Here is an 18,990-nt window from a genome sequence, read left to right as displayed (position 1 = left end):
AAAGCGATCAAATCAAGCATGAGGAGATTGCTTGAGACTATATAAAGCCTTCCGTAACTGACAAACCAGATGCTCACTAGCAAGCACAACATAACCAGGGGACTGATCCATATAGACCTCCTCAATGAGATTGCCATGAAAAAAAACATTCTTTATACTAAGCTAATATAAAGGCTAAGACTAAATGACGACATCAGAGAGTAGAATCTGAATAGCTATGAAGCACGGACACCTCTCCGAGGGCTCCGTACCAGTGTCAGACACGTGTCGGACACGGACACACGTCGGACACGTGGTGGACACGTGTCCGACACGCATGGGAGAGTGTCCCATTTTTTTTTTAATTTTTTTACATCCGGACACGTTTTGGACACGCTATAGACACGTTTGGGACACGCGCGGGGGCAATTTCACAATTTACTAAATTTTTTTGGGGTCGATTTGAAAATAAGCTAAAACAGATCAAATTTGCCCTAATCTACCATTCGCCCTAATCTGCTTCAAATCGACTTTCGAATAGAAGATAAACAGGAAAGAGGGAAAGAGAGAGGACCTGCTTCGTCGTTCGTCTTCTCTCGTCGATCGTTGCTCCTCGTCGGTCGTCTGTCGTCTGTGTTCGATCTGCGATCTTCTGTGTTCGATCTGCGATCTTCAATCGATTTTCTGCTTCGTTAAGGTACGATTCTTCTTCGATCGCTCTCTCTCTCTCTCTCTCTCTTCGATAGCTCTCTCTCTCTCTCTGTCTCAGACTCTTCTTTCCTCTCAATTGACTTCGCCTCGCCCTTATTTTATTTTTTTCTTTTATTTCATTTTTTTCTTTTATTTTTTTTCTTTTATTTTGATTCTGATTTTTATTTTATTTTTTTCATGTATTTTTTTTTCTTTTATTTTGATTTTGATTTTGATTCTGATTTTTATTTGATTTTTTTCTTTTATTAATTTAATTTTTTCTTTTCTTTTTCTTTAATTCTGATTTTGTTTTATTTTATTTTTTTCTTTTATTTTATTTTTTTTCTTATTCTGATTTTATTTTTTATTTTCTATTATTTGAGGATATAATTTTAATAATGTATATTTATTAATTTTATTATAGGGACCAATTATTAATTCTGAAACAATGGCTACGGGTGGTAGTTCTAATGATATACCTGATGATGATTTTGATGAGAACAAACCATTGTGGAAGTATATAAATAAATTAGCAAAACCTGGGGAAGGAGGAGGAAATTGCCAATTACAATGTAAATTTTGTAATAATACTTTCAAAGGTTCATATACAAGAGTAAGGGCACACTTGTTAAAACTCCCAGGAAAGGGAATTGGTGCTTGTAAGAAAGTGACAAGTCAAAAACTTTCACAACTGCAAAATGAGAATAATGCTGCTGAGCTGAGAATTAAAAATGCTCTTCCCAAAAATGTACCATTGCCTCCTTCCACTGTATCAGTGGGTAGTAGTTATGCTTATGAATCAAAGAAGAGGAGAACATGTGAGAGTGGGAGTGGGAATGGGAGTGGGCCCGGGAGTGGGAGTGGGAGTGGGAGTGGGAGTGGGAGTGCTATTGAGAAAGCATTCAACTTGAAGGATAGAGAGCAATTGCATTTTGAAATTGCTAGGATGTTCTACTCGGGGGGGGGGGGGGGTACCTTCTAATCTTGCAAGAAATCCTTACTATGTTAGCTCTTACACATTTGCTGCAAATCATAATTGTAATAAATGATGTATTATTGATTGATTTATATTGATATGTATTACAATGATTCATGATTCCTATATATAGAAGACGGTGAGTGTGTAGTAGGTAAGGAGTAGATGAAGTGGAGGTGGTAGTGGTGTAGTGGGTTAGGTTTAGTGGAGTAGGTGAGGTGGTAGTGGTGTAGTGGGTTAGGTTTAGTGGAGTAGGTTTAAGTGGGTGAAGTAGGTGGAGAGTAGGTGGATTTTAACAGCCCCCCGCAAACTCAAGGGGGATAGGAACTAACCAACTTGAGTTTGGAGAGAGTAACAAAACAAGAAAATACATAAAAATAAAAGAGGATAGGAGACACTGTATGGTCGTGTCAGACCGATGGTGAAGACACTGTATGGTGGTGTCATAACGTTGTAGAGGACACTGTATGGTGGTGTCATAACGGTGTAGAGGACACTGGATGGCGGTGTCAGACCGATGTAGAAGACAGTTTATGGGGTCATGTCGGACCGTTCTAGCAAACAATGTTGTGACAGTTGTGGTGACAGTTTACAGAGTCTTGCTGGACCCTTGTACAAACTAACCGGAATCAATGTCGGGACAGTTTACAGAGTCTTGTCGGACCCATGAAGGAGCTAACTGGAATCAATGTCGGGACAGTTTACAGAGTCTTGTCGGACCCATGAAGGAGCTAACCGGAATCAATGTCGGGACAGTTTACAGAGTCTTGTCGGACCCTTAAAAAGTCGCACCCTCAAAAGGTGTGCCCAATCTATCAAAAGGCGTGCCATCAAAAGGCGTGCCCAATCCATAAAAAGGCGTGCCGGATATGATGGCGAGGCACGTGAGTGCCTTGGCTGGCGCGCCCGTTTGTCGTCTGGCGTCAAGTGGCGCGCGATACACGTGGCTGCCTCTTCGTCAGGGTCTTTATAAATTGAGGCGGAGGCTGTGCTTGAGGCAGAAGCGAAGACAAAAAAACCGAGAGAAACCTCTGAAAAATTCTTCCTTTGTTGAGAGAGAAACTCTGTAATACGCTGTAACACTCTGTTGCCCAGAAAATGGCTTCGTCTTCCCGTGGGCTGCTCACTCTCTTTCCCGACCTCAATGAGTCAACAAGAGAGAGAACTGGTGCGGTGGCCAGTGAACCTCAACCAAACACCTCTGTGTTTGCTCCGTTGAACTTTCCGATGCGGTCGGTGGAGCAAAAAATGGCGGTGCAAACTGATATTGAGGCCAATCAGTATACTCTGAAGTCATGTGTGGAAACCATGACTGCGGTCACAAACTTGTCGCACCGGCTGCAGAGCAGGACAAATGAGGTGCAACAGTTAAACTCCCAGCTGGCTCTGCTCCAACGCATGTATAAGGATGCGCGAGCAGAGATAAGTGTGCTAAAGGCAGAAAACAAGGAGCTGAAGCGGAAGGCCACCGTGATGTTCCGATTTGGAGGGACACCATATGCTGCATTGGAGGAGCAGGGAGTAGTGATCGTGCCCAGTGGAGCGAGAAACACGGAGGCAGCACCGGCAAGGGCCGTCCAGGACGGAGGCAAGAAGAAGAGACCTGCAGCAGAGTAGAAGAAAAATCCCACTGTGGATGTGGTTGTGTTGGTTTTTTTTTTTTTTTTTTTTTTTTTTTTTTTTTTTTGCAAAGAAATAATAATAACAAAAAAAGGTTTCGTGGCCCACGGTGTTGTGAAAACCTGCAATGGGTTTGGGAATTTTTTTTTTTTTTTTTTTGTTTTTTTTGTTTTTAATAATAATAATAATAAGAATAGATTAATAAAAAAAAACAGGTGTCTCCGGAGATTGGAAAGTAAAAAAGGGGTACATGATGAGGGGTTAAAGCTGGTGGATGAAAACATGTGAGAGGCATTGGGTTTAAAGAAAAGAAGAGTGGGTGGACAATAATAAAATAAAAGAAAGGAAAAGAGGGGGACAAAAGTTGGTGGACAGTTGGATGAAGAGAAAGGGAAAATCCCAGATCAGTTCATGGATTAAAATGAGGTCCAGTGGAATTGCAGCCGTGGGTGGTATCACCGAGGGAGTGAGAGGGGGCCCGGATGGAGAGAGTTGTATTCTCTCCGGATTTCCCTTATATCTTTCTTGGATCGCTTTGAGCTCTGGTTGAAGGTTTTGCATTGCCAGTGTTGATTCAACTTGTTTCTTTGTCAGGGGATAAGTTGCAATTTTAACGAGAACCGTGAGCAAAATAATTGCAAATCCGTAGGCATAAGGTACATGCACTGCTGTGGAGATGGAAGCGGAGCTGTGGAGATGGAACTGGAGATTACGGTGGCACACTGGTGGCAGCGGCGCGGTGCTTCTGCGGCTGCTCTTGTGGTGGTTATTGGAGGTGATCGGAGTGAGTTGGTCACCGGTGAGGAGTCAGCATGAAACTGCCCTTCACTAATAATACCAAGGACCAGAATCAACATAAGGCTGTGAAGTTCAACTTGCCTGAAGATGATGATCTGATGAGTGATGATGAATTTGAGGATGAGTTTGATGATGATTTTGATGACGAAGACGTTGATGATGATGATGATTTGGATGATGAGATGATGGAGGGTGCACCCCATCATCCTCTTAACAAGATGAAACCACAACCCATGATGATGGCTAATGGTCAGCAGATGCCTAACATGATGATGATGATGAATGGCCAGCAGCATCCACAGCTTATGAATGCGCTGGCTCAGGCCAAGGGTGGTGGCGGTGTCAGACCGATGTAGAAGACAGTTTATGGGGTCATGTCGGACCGTTGTAGCAGACAATGTGGTGACAGTTGTGGTGACAGTTTACGGAGTCTTGCTGGACCCTTGTAGAAACTAACCGGAATCAATGTCGGGACAGTTTACAGAGTCTTGTCGGACCCATGAAGGAGCTAACCGGAATCAATGTCGGGACAGTTTACAGAGTCTTGTCGGACCCATGAAGGAGCTAACCGGAATCAATGTCGGGACAGTTTACAGAGTCTTGTCGGACCCTTAAAAAGTCGCACCCTCAAAAGGTGTGCCCAATCTTTCAAAAGGCGTGTCATCAAAAGGCGTGCCCAATCCATAAAAAGGCGTGCCAGATATGATGGCGAGGCACGTGAGTGCCTTGGCTGGCGCGCCCGTTTGTCGTCTGGCGTCAAGTGGCGCGCGATACGCGTGGCTGCCACGGCTATTTAACCAAGACGGAGGCTGAGGCTGAGGCAGAAGCTGAGACAGAAAAACTGAGAGAAACCTCTGAAAAATTCTTCCTTTGCTGAGAGAGAAACTCTGTAATACGCTGTAACACTCTGTTGCCCAGAAAATGGCTTCGTCTTCCCGTGGGCTGCTCACTCTCTTTCCCGACCTCAATGAGTCAACAAGAAAGAGAACTGGTGCGGTGGCCAGTGAACCTCAACCAAACACCCCAGGGTTTGCTCCGTTGAACTTTCCTATGCGGTCTGTGGAGCAAAAAATGGCAGTGCAAACTGACATTGAAGCCAATCAGTATACTTTGAAGTCCTGTGTGGAGACGATGACGGCAGTCACAAACTTGTCGCACCGGCTGCAGAGTAGGACAAATGAGGTGCTACAGTTAAACTCCCAGCTGGCTCTACTCCAACGCATGTATAAGGATGCGCGAGCAGAGATAAGTGTGCTAAAGACAGAAAACAAGGAGCTGAAGCGGAAGGCCACCGTGATGTTCCGATTTGGAGGGCCACCATATGCTGTAGTGGAGGAGCAGGGAGGAGTGATCGTGCCCAGTGGAGTGGGAAACACGGAGGCAACACCGTCAAGGATCGCCCAGGACGGAGGCAAGAAGAAAAGACCGGCGGAATAAGCGAAAAAGTGAGGTCGGTGGGTGGCCGTCTGCAGAAAAGAAAACAAATCTTGTGGTGTTGTGGTTTGTGGTGTTGTGGTTTGTGGTGTTTTTTTTTTTTTTTTCTTTTTTTTCTTTTTTTTTTGTTAAAATTGTGATCGGGGTTGATCCCTGAGATGAATAAAAGATGGTTTGGTGTGCAAAGCTATATGGTATGAATGGAATTTGAAAAAGATTAAAAAATAATGTGAAAGAAAAATAAAGAAAGAAATAATAAAAATATATTTGAAATCAAAATGAAAGATGGGGGAAATAAGGAAAGTTGTTTGGAGAAAATAAATAAAAATAATAGATTTTGAAATCAAACGGAGGAGAGAGAGGGGACAAGCCCATGTGAGAGAAAGAGGGGAAAAATGATAGCCGATGCACCCAAAAATAATCTAGCTACTATCCACAGGCGCTTAGGGGAAGGAAATGGTAGCAAGAGACGGCCAACACCATATATGGCTATAGCAAAGAAATGGAGTATCAAGCTCAATGGGCTAGGATTTAGACCAGAGAGTAAAGCCACTGGTCCTGTTGAACACACACCTCCAAGGCTCAAATAATCAAAACATGCTTCACGCATTTCCTTCCTTGCTTGATCAGGAGATGCACAAAACACCTTATACAGGGCTCCAGTCATTCCTCCACCAGTTAAAGGATGACGCATGTTGAAAGCATCACCTATTAATAGTGCTCCAGGAGTAGGGTAAGGAGCAGCTGGCATACTTCTATTGGGTATTGTTCTAATACTTCCCTTATCAATTTCAGCTATAAATGAATCATGCAGCTCAGGTGGAACCTGGGGAGCCACCAGAGGGAAGCAAAGCCGAAGGCTGCTGCAAAGCCGAAGGCTGTAAAAGCGAAAAAGGAAAAGAAGGCTCCGGCTAAGACAAAAGCTGCTGCGCCAAAAGCTAAAGCCGCTGTGAAGCCCAAGCCAGCGGCAAAGGCCAAGCCAGCTGCGAAGCCAAAAGCTGCTGTGAAACCGAAGGCTGCCGTGAAGCTGAAAGCTGCAGTGAAGCTCAAGGCTGTGGCGAAGCCCAAATCAAAGCCGAAGGCGAAGGATCCTAACAAGAGGCAAATGAGCATGGAGGAGAAGCATAGATTGAGTGTTGGGTTGCAGAGTTTGCCCCAGGAAAAGATGCCACAGTTAGTGCAGATTATGAAGAAGAGGAATTCACATTGGCCTCAAGAGAGAGGATTTAGGCAGTGATGGGAAGGTATGTGTAGAAAATAAGCGGAATAGGTTGAGGTCCGGCGGGCGGCCAAGGCGAGGTTGTCGCTCGCCGGTGAAACGAAAAATACTAAGTGCTTAACCTTGCTCTGATACCATGTAGAAATTTAATGTATAAAGAGAAATAGAGAATTGTATTATTGATTGATTTATATTGATATCTATTACAATGATTCATGATTCCTATATATAGAAGAGGGTGAGTGTGTAGTAGGTAAGGAGTAGGTGAAGTGGAAGTGGTAGTGGTGTAGTGGGTTAGGTTTAGTGGAGTAGGTGAGGTGGTAGTGGTGTAGTGGGTTAGGTTTAGTGGAGTAGGTTTAAGTGGGTGAAGTAGGTGGAGAGTAGGTGGATTTTAACAGAAATATACCTGTTCAGGTGAATGATGGAAAGAGTGGACTAGGTTGAGGTCCGGCGGGCGGCCAAGGCGAGGTTGCCGCCCGCCGGTGAAGCGAGAAATACTAAGGTCTTAACCTTGCTCTGATACCATGTAATAAATGATGTATTATTGATTGATTTATATTGATATGTATTACAATGATTCATGATTCCTATATATAGAAGAGGGTGAGTGTGTAGTAGGTAAGGAGTAGGTGAAGTGGAGGTGGTAGTGGTGTAGTGGGTTAGGTTTAGTGGAGTAGGTGAGGTGGTAGTGGTGTAGTGGGTTAGGTTTAGTGGAGTAGGTTTAAGTGGGTGAAGTAGGTGGAGAGTAGGTGGATTTTAACAATAATATTCCTAGATCTTTGCCTCCCAGTTATAATTTGTTACGAACCACATTACTTCAAAAAGAGGGGGCAAATATTGATAAATTGTTGCAACCAATTAGGGGCACATGGAAGGAAAAAGGGGTGAGCATTGTTAGTGATGGTTGGAGTGATTCTCAAAGGAGGCCTTTGATTAATTTTATGGCAGTGAGTGAAAGTGGGCCTATGTTCATTAAAGCAGTTGATTGTTCTGGAGAAACTAAAGACAAATATTTCATTGCAAATTTGATGAAAGAAGTGATTAATGAGGTTGGGCCAAGTAATGTGGTTCAAGTCATCACGGATAATGCTCCTAATTGTAAGGCAGCCGGACAACTCATTGAAGCTCAATTCCCTCGTATTCTATGGACTCCTTGTGTGGTGCACACATTAAATCTAGCTTTGAAAAATATTTGTGCCGCAAAGAATATTGAGAGGAATGAAGTCACATATGAAGAATGTAGTTGGATTAGTGATATTGCCGGAGATGGTTTGATGATTAAGAATTTTATCTCTAATCACTCAATGCGATTGGCTATGTACAATGAATTTGTGTCAATGAAGTTGCTTTCGGTTGCCGAAACACGATTTGCCTCCACAATTGTTATGCTCAAGAGGTTAAAGCTTATAAAACGTGGTCTTCAAGCAATGGTAATTAGTGACAAGTGGAATTGCTATAGAGAGGATGATGCTGGGAAGGCAAAATTTGTGAAAGAAAAGATTTTGGATGATGTGTGGTGGGATTACATTGATTATATTCTTTCCTTCACGGGTCCTATATATGACATGCTTAGGGCTTGTGATACAGACAAACCTTGCCTTCACTTAGTATATGATATGTGGGACTCAGTGATAGAGAAAGTGAAGATGTCAATTTATAGGCATGAAGGGAAAAGAATAGATGAGGAATCTACATTTTACAATGTGGTGCATCAAATTCTCGTGGATCGTTGGAATAAAAACAATACTCCTCTCCATTGTATGGCACATTCATTGAATCCAAAGTAAGTACCACATTTAAATTTGTTTTAGATATTTCATTTTCATGGACTTATCTAGTCTTTCTTGAAATAATTATTTTTCCTATTTTGGATTGTAGGTATTATAGTGATGAGTGGCTCCATGAGGATCAAAATAGAGTTCCTCCACATAGGGATGAGGAGGTGACACGTGAGAGGAACAAGTGTTTTAAGAGGTATTTTGAAGATATCACAGAGCGAACCAAGGTGATAACTGAGTTTGGAAAATTTTCGGGTTATGTTGAAGCATTCTCAGAGTATGATTCCATTCATAATAGGTGGCACATGGATCCTTATACTTGGTGGTGTGCATATGGTGCATATGCACCATCTCTTCAAAAACTAGCTTTGAGATTGCTCGTGCAACCTGCCTCTTCATCTTGTTGTGAGAGAAATTGGAGTACTTACTCCTTTATTCACTCAGTGAGAAGGAACAAGATGGTCCCTCAACGCGCAGAGGATTTGGTGTTCATTCATAGCAATCTTCGTCTTTTATCAAGAAGGAGCTCCCAATACTTGCAAGGAGAGACAAAAATGTGGGACATTACCGGAGATAACTTTGACTCACTTGATGATATTGGAATGCTTGGGATAGCTAACCTCTCACTTGATGAACCGGCTATGGAGGCGGTCCTATTTACAGATGAAGGAGAAGATGGAGGCGGTGGTGAAGATGTTGTAATAGTTTCCTCTACTTAGGTTGATATTTATGGATTTTGTAATAGTTGTTGGTATATTGGATAATTTTATATTTTGTGGTTTGATTTTCATGCATTTTGTAACAAATGATAGTAGGTAACTTCGAATGACATGTTATGTATTGATGGAATGCTATTTTATGTTAATTGTGAACGATATATATGATGTTAAATCAATTAAATGTTTATTTTTTATAATTTTAATAGTGTTATTTTGTATATTTTATTACCTTTATTTGATTTTTTTTAATAATTTTATGACATATAATAAATAAAATTAATTATATATATTGAACGTGTCCCCGACGTGTCGTGTCCCCTATTTTTTGAAAATTTGCGTTTTTGCGTGTCCGTGTCGTGTCGCATGTCCCGTGTCCGTGTCCGTGCTTCATAGCCGAATAGCATTAAGGCGAGCCATGAGGGAGAAGGTCTCTAAATAATCAACGCCAGAGGTTTGAGTATAACCTTTAGCCACTAAATGGGCTTTAAGCCGCTCAACAATACCATCAAAAAGGTACTCGACACAACAATCAACAGTCGGTTTCCCAAAAAGGTAGAGGTGTAAGTTCCCAAGTCTGATTCTGATTAAGAGCACTCATTTCCTCATCCATAGCATGTTTCCAACCCAACATAGACATTGCTTGCTAGTAAGAAGAGGGAATAGAAAGAGAAGACAAACTACAGGCAAATGAGTGAAAGCTTGGGAAAAGACGAGCATAAGAAACAAAATTAGAAATAGGATGTCGAGTACAAGTACCTTTACCTCGGAGCAATGCAATAGGTAAATCATCAGTAGATGGCACAGATGGAGAAGGGGCAGGAACCTCTGACAAAGAATATCAAGCAGCCAGGCCATAAGAAAGCACGTGATGAGCATGGGACCGCTGATTAGATTTGTACGGGAGATGACAAAGAAGACTCTAAACCGAAGGAAGAGGATGGGAGAACAAAGGGCACCAGAAGAGTAGGGGTGGGTAGAGTTGGAGTGGGGAGAGATGGCTCCCCATCATGACAAGAGATAAGATTATCCGACAACCGCTGACCAGACGAGAAAAAGAGTGGACTAAAAAAAATCTAACATCATGCTGGAAATTTGTGTTAATGCATATAATAAGATAGTGGCATATATATAATATGATAGTGGTGTTGGTGGTAGATAGTGGCATGTATAGAATATGATAGTGGTGTTGGTGGTAGATAGTGGCATGTATATAATATGATAGTGGTGTTGGTGGTAGATAGTGGCATGTATAGAATATGATAGTGGTGTTGGTGGTAGATAGTGGCATGTATATAATATGATAGTGGTAGATAGTGATAATATATAATATGTAAGTGGCATATAATGGGTTATAATGATGTTTGTAATATCTCCTATATAAGGAGTGTCATTTGGTCTTCTAAAATAAGAAGTTTTGAATATAACAGAAATATATTCCTTCTTCCTCATATTTTCGGAGTTCTTCTTCCTCATATTTTCTAAGTTGGTATCAGAGCAACAAAAAACACAGCAGCCCTAAAACCGTCATAGCCATGTCGGAAGTCACGTCCGAAACCACTTCAACCCCTGCCGCTGCCATTCCGGTGAAAACGTCCAACTCTCACTCTGTCCAAATCACCACCATCCGCCTAAATGGTGATAATTTTCTCCGCTGGTCACAATCTGTCCGGATGTATATCCGTGGGCAAGGAAAGATCGGTTACATCACTGGTGACAAGAAGGCTCCTGCTGTTAAGGATCCGCTGTTCGACAGTTGGGACGCTGAAAACTCCATGGTTATGACATGGTTGGTCAATTCCATGGAGGAGGATATAAGCTCTAATTACATGTGCTATCCTACTGCACAAGAATTGTGGGATAATGTTAGTCAGATGTATTCTGACCTAGGAAATCAATCTCAAGTTTTCGAATTAACTTTGAAGTTGGGAGAGATTCGTCAAGGAGATGATTCCGTCACCAAATATTTCAATTCGTTGAAAAGGTTGTGGCAGGATCTTGACATCTTCAACACATACGAATGGAAATCGGTTGACGACTGCAACCACCACAAGAAAACTGTGGAAGACAGCCGTATTTACAAGTTTCTTGCCGGCCTCAACATTGAGTTCGATGAAGTGCGAGGAAGAATTATTGGCAGACCTCCTCTCCCATCCATTGGCGAAGTATTTGCCGAAGTCAGAAGGGAAGAGAGCCGAAGGAGCGTCATGCTTAAGAAAAAAGGTACTGGTGAATCAATTGAAATTTCTGCTTTAATTAGCGATGCTGCGGCCAACAAGGCTGCAAATTACCAGCGCAGGTTTGATGATAAGCCACGGGTCTGGTGTGATTTTTGCAACAAGCCTCGCCATACACGCGAAACGTGTTGGAAGATCCATGGCAAACCTGTCAACTGGAAAAGCAGCAAACAAGAAGAGAAGAATCGTGGCTTTCCTACCGCTAATGAAGCCGATTCAGGTCCCTTCAACAAAGAGCAGATTGATCAACTCTTAAAGCTGATAAAATCCAACTCCTCATCCGGTACTCCTAGTGTTTTGTTGGCACAAACAGGTAGAAATCCTAAAGTCTTCTCTTGCCTAAACTTCTCTTCGTGGATCATAGATTCCAGTGCCTCCGATCACATGACTAGTTTTTCCCATTTATTTAGTACCTATTTCCCTTGTTCTGGTCATGACAAAATCAGAATAGCCGATGGTAGTTTTTCACCTATTGCAGGAAAAGGATTTATTAAACTAACTGAGAAAATTAATCTCAATGCTGTTCTTCACGTCCCCAACTTAGCCTGTAACCTTTTGTCTGTCAGTAAACTATCTAAAGATTCTAATTGTCGTGTTACATTTTTTGAATCCCATTGTGAATTTCAGGACCAGAACTCGGGGATGATGATTGGGCGTGCTAGGATGCTTGAAGGTCTTTACTACTTTGATGAAGTACCTGTTAGTAATAAAAAAGCTCAGAGCTTTAATAGTACTAGTTCAATCTCTGTTCGAGAAAAAATAATGCTATGGCACTATAGGCTAGGACATCCTAGTTTTCTTTATCTGAAACATTTATTTCCAGAATTATTTAAAGGGATTGATTGTTCTTCTTTTCATTGTGAAAGTTGCATTTTTGCAAAATTTCATCGCTCTACTTATTTGCCAAAACCTTACCAGGCTTCCAAACCTTTTTATTTGATTCATAGTGATGTTTGGGGCCCTTCTAAAATCACTACTCTTTCTGGTAAAAGATGGTTTGTTACATTTATTGATGACCATACCCGCTTATGTTGGATTTATTTGATGAATAAAAAATCTGACGTGAAAAATTTATTCACAAATTTTTACAATATGATTGAAAACCAATTTCAAACCAAAATTGGTATTTTACATTCTGATAATGGAACAGAATATTTCAATGAGCAGTTGGGTGAGTTTTTGGAAAAAAATGGGATTTTTCATCAATCTACATGTCGGGATACCCCTCAACAAAATGGCATTGCAGAACGAAAAAATAAACATCTACTTGAAGTAGCACGTGCTATAATGTTTTACATGCATGTTCCTAAATATTTATGGGGTGAAGCAATTTTAACAGCCTCTTATTTGATAAACAGGATGCCTACAAAGGTGTTAACATACAAAACACCTTTCGATTGTCTCAAAACTTTTTTTCCTGACACGAGGTTGTTTTCTGATTTACCCGCCAAAGTTTTTGGATGTACTGCCTATGTTCATGTTCCTAGTCAATTTCGTTCAAAACTTGACCCACGTGCTATAAAATGTGTTTTTTTGGGTTATTCCTCAAACAAAAAGGGGTATAAGTGTTTTGATCCTCAAACCAAGAAATTTCATGTGAGTATGGATGTGTCATTTGTGGAAACAAAATCCTATTTCCCCAACACTTCTCTTCAGGGGGAGACAAGTGGAGTAGAAGACCGTTTTTGGGATATTTCTATCCCGCTCCCCAATGTCATTTATCCTACACAAAAACCACACCTGTCTGATAATGATCACTTAGGAGAACCAAGTTCTATGGTGCCTAGTCAAGAAAATTCTTGTTTAGGGGGAGAAGTACTACAAAATGATCTAAATCCTGAGCTTCAGGTTTATACTAGAAAGCGATTTCATCTGAGGAATAATGACCCGAATGTCCATCCTAATGACCCGAATGTCCACCCGAGTTCTGGCATCGAAATTATAGGTAATCCTATTCCTTCTATTTCCGACCTTGATGTTCCTATAGCAATTAGGAAAGGTGTCCGAAATTGCATTAAACATCCTATTGCAAATTACCTCTCCTATCAAAGACTGTCTAAAAACCATAGAGCTTTCACATCTAGGATTTCACACTTGTTTGTTCCAAGGAATATACAGGAAGCATTGGATGATCCGAATTGGAAATTAGCAGTCATGGAGGAGATGAACGCTTTAAGGAGAAGTGGTACTTGGGAGATAGTTGATCTACCCAAAGACAAGAAAACAGTTGGGTGTAAATGGGTGTTTACGATAAAATGTAACGCAGATGGAAGCGTTGAGAGATACAAGGCGAGACTGGTAGCTAAAGGCTTCACTCAAACTTATGGGATCGACTATCAGGAGACGTTTGCTCCTGTTGCTAAAATAAATTCCATCAGAGTACTGTTATCTCTTGCAGTAAATTCAGATTGGCCTCTACATCAACTTGACATTAAAAATGCATTTCTCAATGGTGATCTTGAAGAGGAGGTGTTCATGAGCCTACCGCCGGGATTTGAGCAGAGACTTGGAAACGACAGAGTATGCAGATTGAACAAGTCATTATACGGACTCAAACAATCACCAAGAGCGTGGTTTGAACGCTTTGGGAAGGCAGTTATCAGTTGTGGCTTCTCGCAGAGTCAAGCAGATCACACAATATTTTATAAACATTCAAAAAACAGTAAAATTGCAATTTTGATTGTTTATGTTGATGACATCATTTTAACTGGTAATGATGAAGCAGAGTTAGCAGCCCTCAAAGAGAAACTCGCAAAAGAATTTCACATTAAGGATCTGGGAGCCCTCAAGTATTTCCTCGGAATGGAATTTGCAAGATCCAAGGAAGGTATATTCGTTAATCAGAGAAAATATGTTCTTGATCTCCTTGGAGAAACAGGTATGCTTGGTTGTAAGATGGTGGAGACTCCGATCGAGCCTAACTTGAAGTTACAAGCTGCTAAGGCTGAAGAAGTCAAAGAGAGGGAACAATATCAGCGACTTGTCGGGAAATTGATTTACTTGTCTCATACGCGGCCTGATATTGCCTTTGCAGTCAGCATGGTAAGTCAGTTCATGCACTCACCAGGGGCAGAGCACTTTGAGGCCGTTTATAAGATCTTAAGATATTTGAAAGGAACTCCAGGGAGAGGCTTACTGTTCAAGAAACATGGACATCTTCAAGTTGAAGTATACACAGATGCAGACTGGGCAGGAAGTGTTACAGACAGGAGATCAACATCCGGATACTGCTACTTTGTAGGTGGTAACCTAGTTACATGGCGGAGTAAAAAACAGAATGTGGTAGCTAGAAGTAGTGCAGAAGCAGAGTTCAGAGCTGTTGCCCATGGAATCTGTGAAGTAATGTGGATTAAAAGAATTCTTGAAGAATTAAAGCTTCCTCACCCGACACCTATGAAGGTCTATTGTGACAACAAAGCAGCTATATCTATAGCTCATAATCCAGTTCTACATGATCACACAAAACATATAGAAGTGGATAAACATTTCATCAAGGAGAAAATCAATGCTGGAATAATCTGTATGACCTACCTTCCAACAGGTGAACAATTAGCTGATGTGCTAACGAAGGGACTACACAAGAAGCCATTTGATAAGCTGACTAGCAAGCTGGCTATGGAAGATATCTTCAAACCAGCTTGAGGGGGAGTGCTGAAAATTTGTGTTAATGCATATAATAAGATAGTGGCATATATATAATATGATAGTGGTGTTGGTGGTAGATAGTGGCATGTATAGAATATGATAGTGGTGTTGGTGGTAGATAGTGGCATGTATATAATATGATAGTGGTGTTGGTGGTAGATAGTGGCATGTATATAATATGATAGTGGTAGATAGTGGTAATATATAATATGTAAGTGGCATATAATGGGTTATAATGATGTTTGTAATATCTCCTATATAAGGAGTGTCATTTGGTCTTGTAAAATAAGAAGTTTTGAATATAACAGAAATATATTCCTTCTTCCTCATATTTTCGGAGTTCTTCTTCCTCATATTTTCTAAGTCATCAGCACTAACAAAGAACCAACGAGACTCAGGATGATAACATCGATAACCTTTTTGTGTACGAGAATAACCTAAAAAAATACATTTGTGAGCACAGGAAGATAACTTATCCAATCCCAAATCAAGGACATGGACAAAGGCCACACAACTAAAAACAGGAGTAAGAAGAGGAAATGGGGAACAATCGGGGTATAACTGAGAGAAGGGAGACTAGTTCTATAAACGAACAGAGGGCATGCGGTTAATATGAGAACAGGCAGTAAGCACAACATCACCCCAAAACTGTTTGGGAACACGCATGCTTAACATCAAGGTCCGGGCAACATCTAACAAATTGCGGTGTTGCATTTTGCTGGGAGCACAACTAGTTTGATGTATAATACCCCAATCAACACAAAAAGCATTCACAACAAATTGCACATATTCTAAGGTGTTATCAGACTGAAATATCTTAACACATTTTCCAATTGAGTTAAAACTTTATTATAAAACTCAAATTATTTGAGGCAAGTCAGACCATTGTCATAGTAAAAACAACCAAGTCATCCAAGAATAATCATCCATAAAAATAACAAAATAAAAGCAATCATTAATAGTGGGGGTGAGAGAAGGCCCCCATATGTCTGTATGGACTACATCAAAAAAAGAGGACATGTGACTAATACTATGACTAGAAAAGGAACTACGGTGGTGCTTGCCAAGCTGACCATGCAAGTTAAGACACAGGACTTAAAACCAGAAATGGCTAACTTAAGCTTGGCCAAGGATGGATGACCTAAGACAAAAATGCCATTGCAAGGGAGACACGGTAGCACTCAAAATAGTAGAACTAGGAGTCGAAGAGCCAGCATTGTCCAAGAGATATAAGCCATACTTCTCATGCCCCGAACCAATCATCTTCTTAGTCTGGAGGTCTTGTAAAAAATATGAAGAGGGAGAAAAGGTTACAAAGCAGTTTAGAGCTTGAGTTAATTGACTAACAAAGCTTAAGCCAACCAAGGTAGCAGTAGAGGATGAAGGTTTACCATGATCAAGTTTACTTCTGCCAACACCAAGCTTCAGAGTGACCCATGAAATCACAATGAGTACACTTCCAATCACCACTGGATGCAGAACCCGCACCACGAGAACCACATGAACCAATATGAGATCCATGATGACTCGAGCTACCATGAAAACTACCCCAATTAGGCCCACAACCACCACTGCTCGAGATCAAAGCCGAAGAGGACACAAGTTGAGAGCAATGTTTTTAAAGGCTCAAGGCACACCAAGGCGCCAAAGGTCTCTGGGGGCTTAGGCGCTAAGCGAGATGCGGACCTTATTGAAGTAAGGCACACAATATTAGTAAAAACTAGATAAATTAACATAGACTAATTCATAATCTCGGTGTAATGTGTAATGAATTAATTATTTGTACCCTTTTTTTCCTAGCAGAGACTGAGACTCAAAATTGAAATAGAAGAGAAACAACATTGAAGAAGAGAGAAAAAAACAGAAACATGGTTGTAAAAAAACACAGACAAAAGAAGAAGAAGAAGAAGACAACATGGAAGAGAAGCAAAACTTAAAAACAGGGAGAACAGAGAAGAAGAAGAAGAAGACAAAGACGAACACATCATCAAAGAAGCAAAAAAAAAAAATACAGTAGCGAAGGGGAAGGACCCAACCTAGAAGAAAAAGCAAAAAAGAAAAAAAAAAAAAAAAAAAAAAAGCAGTTAAAAAAAAAAGAAAAAAAAGAGCAACGAGGAAGAACTCACCCAGTCAAATCAAGCCAAAGAACTCAAACACCGCAAGATTTCTTCTTTCCAATCAATTAGGGATTTTCAGTCGTATTTGGGGCTGGGTATTAAGTTGTATACATCAGAGTTGTAATCCTATGTAATTCAAGCCTTTAAAAACACTGATATGAACCGTTGATTTCAATCAGGAGAAAAAAAAAAAAACCCATCAAGTCACGCACCTTGCACCTTTTGTCGCCTGGCCAAAGTCACACGCCTTTTGTCGCCTTATTCAACTTGCCTCACCATGGGTGTCTTAAGGCACATCACTTGCGCCTTGCGCCTGTCACAACACTAGCTATGAGGAACCAGATGTGGAAGATCCCTAGCCCAGAGAAGAACGCAATAGTCGAGAATAGGTATTAGAAACAAAAGTAAAGTCTCACTGGTGAGAATTTGATCTTTGAAACCCCGTAGACTAGAATCCAAACCCAAAATACTATAATAAACTCCTCCCAATATTTCTCTTGTTGAGCCAAATTAGAAGTAAAAGGTTGGTGTTGCAACAAGGTCTTAAAGCCACAAAGATCTGCTCATACAACTCATAAACACGAGAGACAATAGTTTGATTGGAAAACGAATCAACAAGAGAGTCCCAAATGGCCTTAAGAGGTGTCACAAAATTCCACTATAGTAGGAACATGAGGTTCCAAGTTGTGCCCCAACCAACCCATAACACAAGAATCCTCACTCAGGCAAATATCATATCCTTTAACATCCTCAGTAGGTGGAAGTTAAGTAAGATAACGTGACTTCTTGCCATGCAAGAAAATCTTAATAGCATAGGCCCAAGTAAGATAATTCTGACCATTTAATTTCTTCGTGATAACGGACTTGGGTAACTCATCATTCTTAATTTAGACTATTTAATTTCTTCACCATGGCAAGTGGTTGACGGTCATAGCCCAACGACAACGAAATTCCGATGACTCCACCATCAACAACAAACAACAATGTTCGAATGAAGACTCGGTGGTTCCATGGGGTAGATCAAAGTAGCTAATCAATGGCAATGGCTTTATTATGGCACTGACAAAGTTGAACACCAATTTTTTTTATTATTTATTTATTTTTTTGAATGAAACAAGGTAACCATGGGTCAGGGGTTTTGTCTCTAATACCAATTGATGCAAAACAGCCGATAGAAGAAAATAAAAGTACTGAAAAATAAAGGAAGAAAGGTCACATCAAAACAAAAACAAAACTAAGCGAAACCCTAAATCTCTTCTTTCAATGTCAAAAATTCAGTATCATAATCTGCATAAACCTATTACATAGGTGTCCAAAAAAACCCGAATTTAAAATTTAACAAAAATAAGACATACAATATTTAGATCCTACTTAATATTCAAATTTGATATAATTCCTAAAATCTAAATTTGCATAAGCTTTCAATTCTTTCCTCATCCAACACCTTGTCGTCATTAAGTCGTAACCAACCTTGGTTTCGTTAGAGACATGAGCTCCCACAATGTACAAGATTTTTACTTATTCTGCATTTGCCATGAATTTGGTAGATAAAAGGAGGGAGATGAATAGTATGGTGGTGATGGAGAAGGGAATGATCCAGTGTTATAGGTGGTTTCTGTTTGGTTTATAGATTAATCGTTGGAAGCAACAATGATCCAATGTGGTGGGTGGGATTGTGTTTGGGAGGAAAATCATGTGTGACAAGATAATCTTCTTACTTTTCTACTTCTCCATTTTTTTATTTTTTTATTTAAAAAAAAAATGTATATTCTAGTCAATTT

General features: G+C 40.5%; 1 protein-coding gene and 1 long non-coding RNA gene across 5 annotated transcripts in view; both read right to left on the bottom strand.

The window, feature by feature from the left end:
- LOC114271052 (glycoside hydrolase family 2 protein) overlaps positions 1 to 18,990 on the bottom strand; it is a 99,286-nt gene that overhangs the window by 5,172 nt on the left and 75,124 nt on the right. The gene's annotated exons all lie outside the window — the stretch shown is intronic.
- LOC145820321 (uncharacterized) lies at positions 17,300 to 17,564 on the bottom strand. The gene is made up of 2 exons (XR_014361596.1): positions 17,422 to 17,564; positions 17,300 to 17,335 (listed from the first exon to the last, which is right to left on the bottom strand). It is a non-coding gene; the product is annotated as an uncharacterized LOC145820321 (long non-coding RNA).

The sequence above is a fragment of the Camellia sinensis genome, chromosome 2 (genome assembly GCF_055761805.1).
Source record: "Camellia sinensis isolate YWXY chromosome 2, ASM5576180v1, whole genome shotgun sequence".
NCBI classification, from domain to species: Eukaryota; Viridiplantae; Streptophyta; class Magnoliopsida; order Ericales; family Theaceae; genus Camellia; species Camellia sinensis.
The sequence above is the reverse complement of the archived record's forward strand: the minus strand, read 5'-3'. Positions and strand labels throughout refer to the sequence as shown.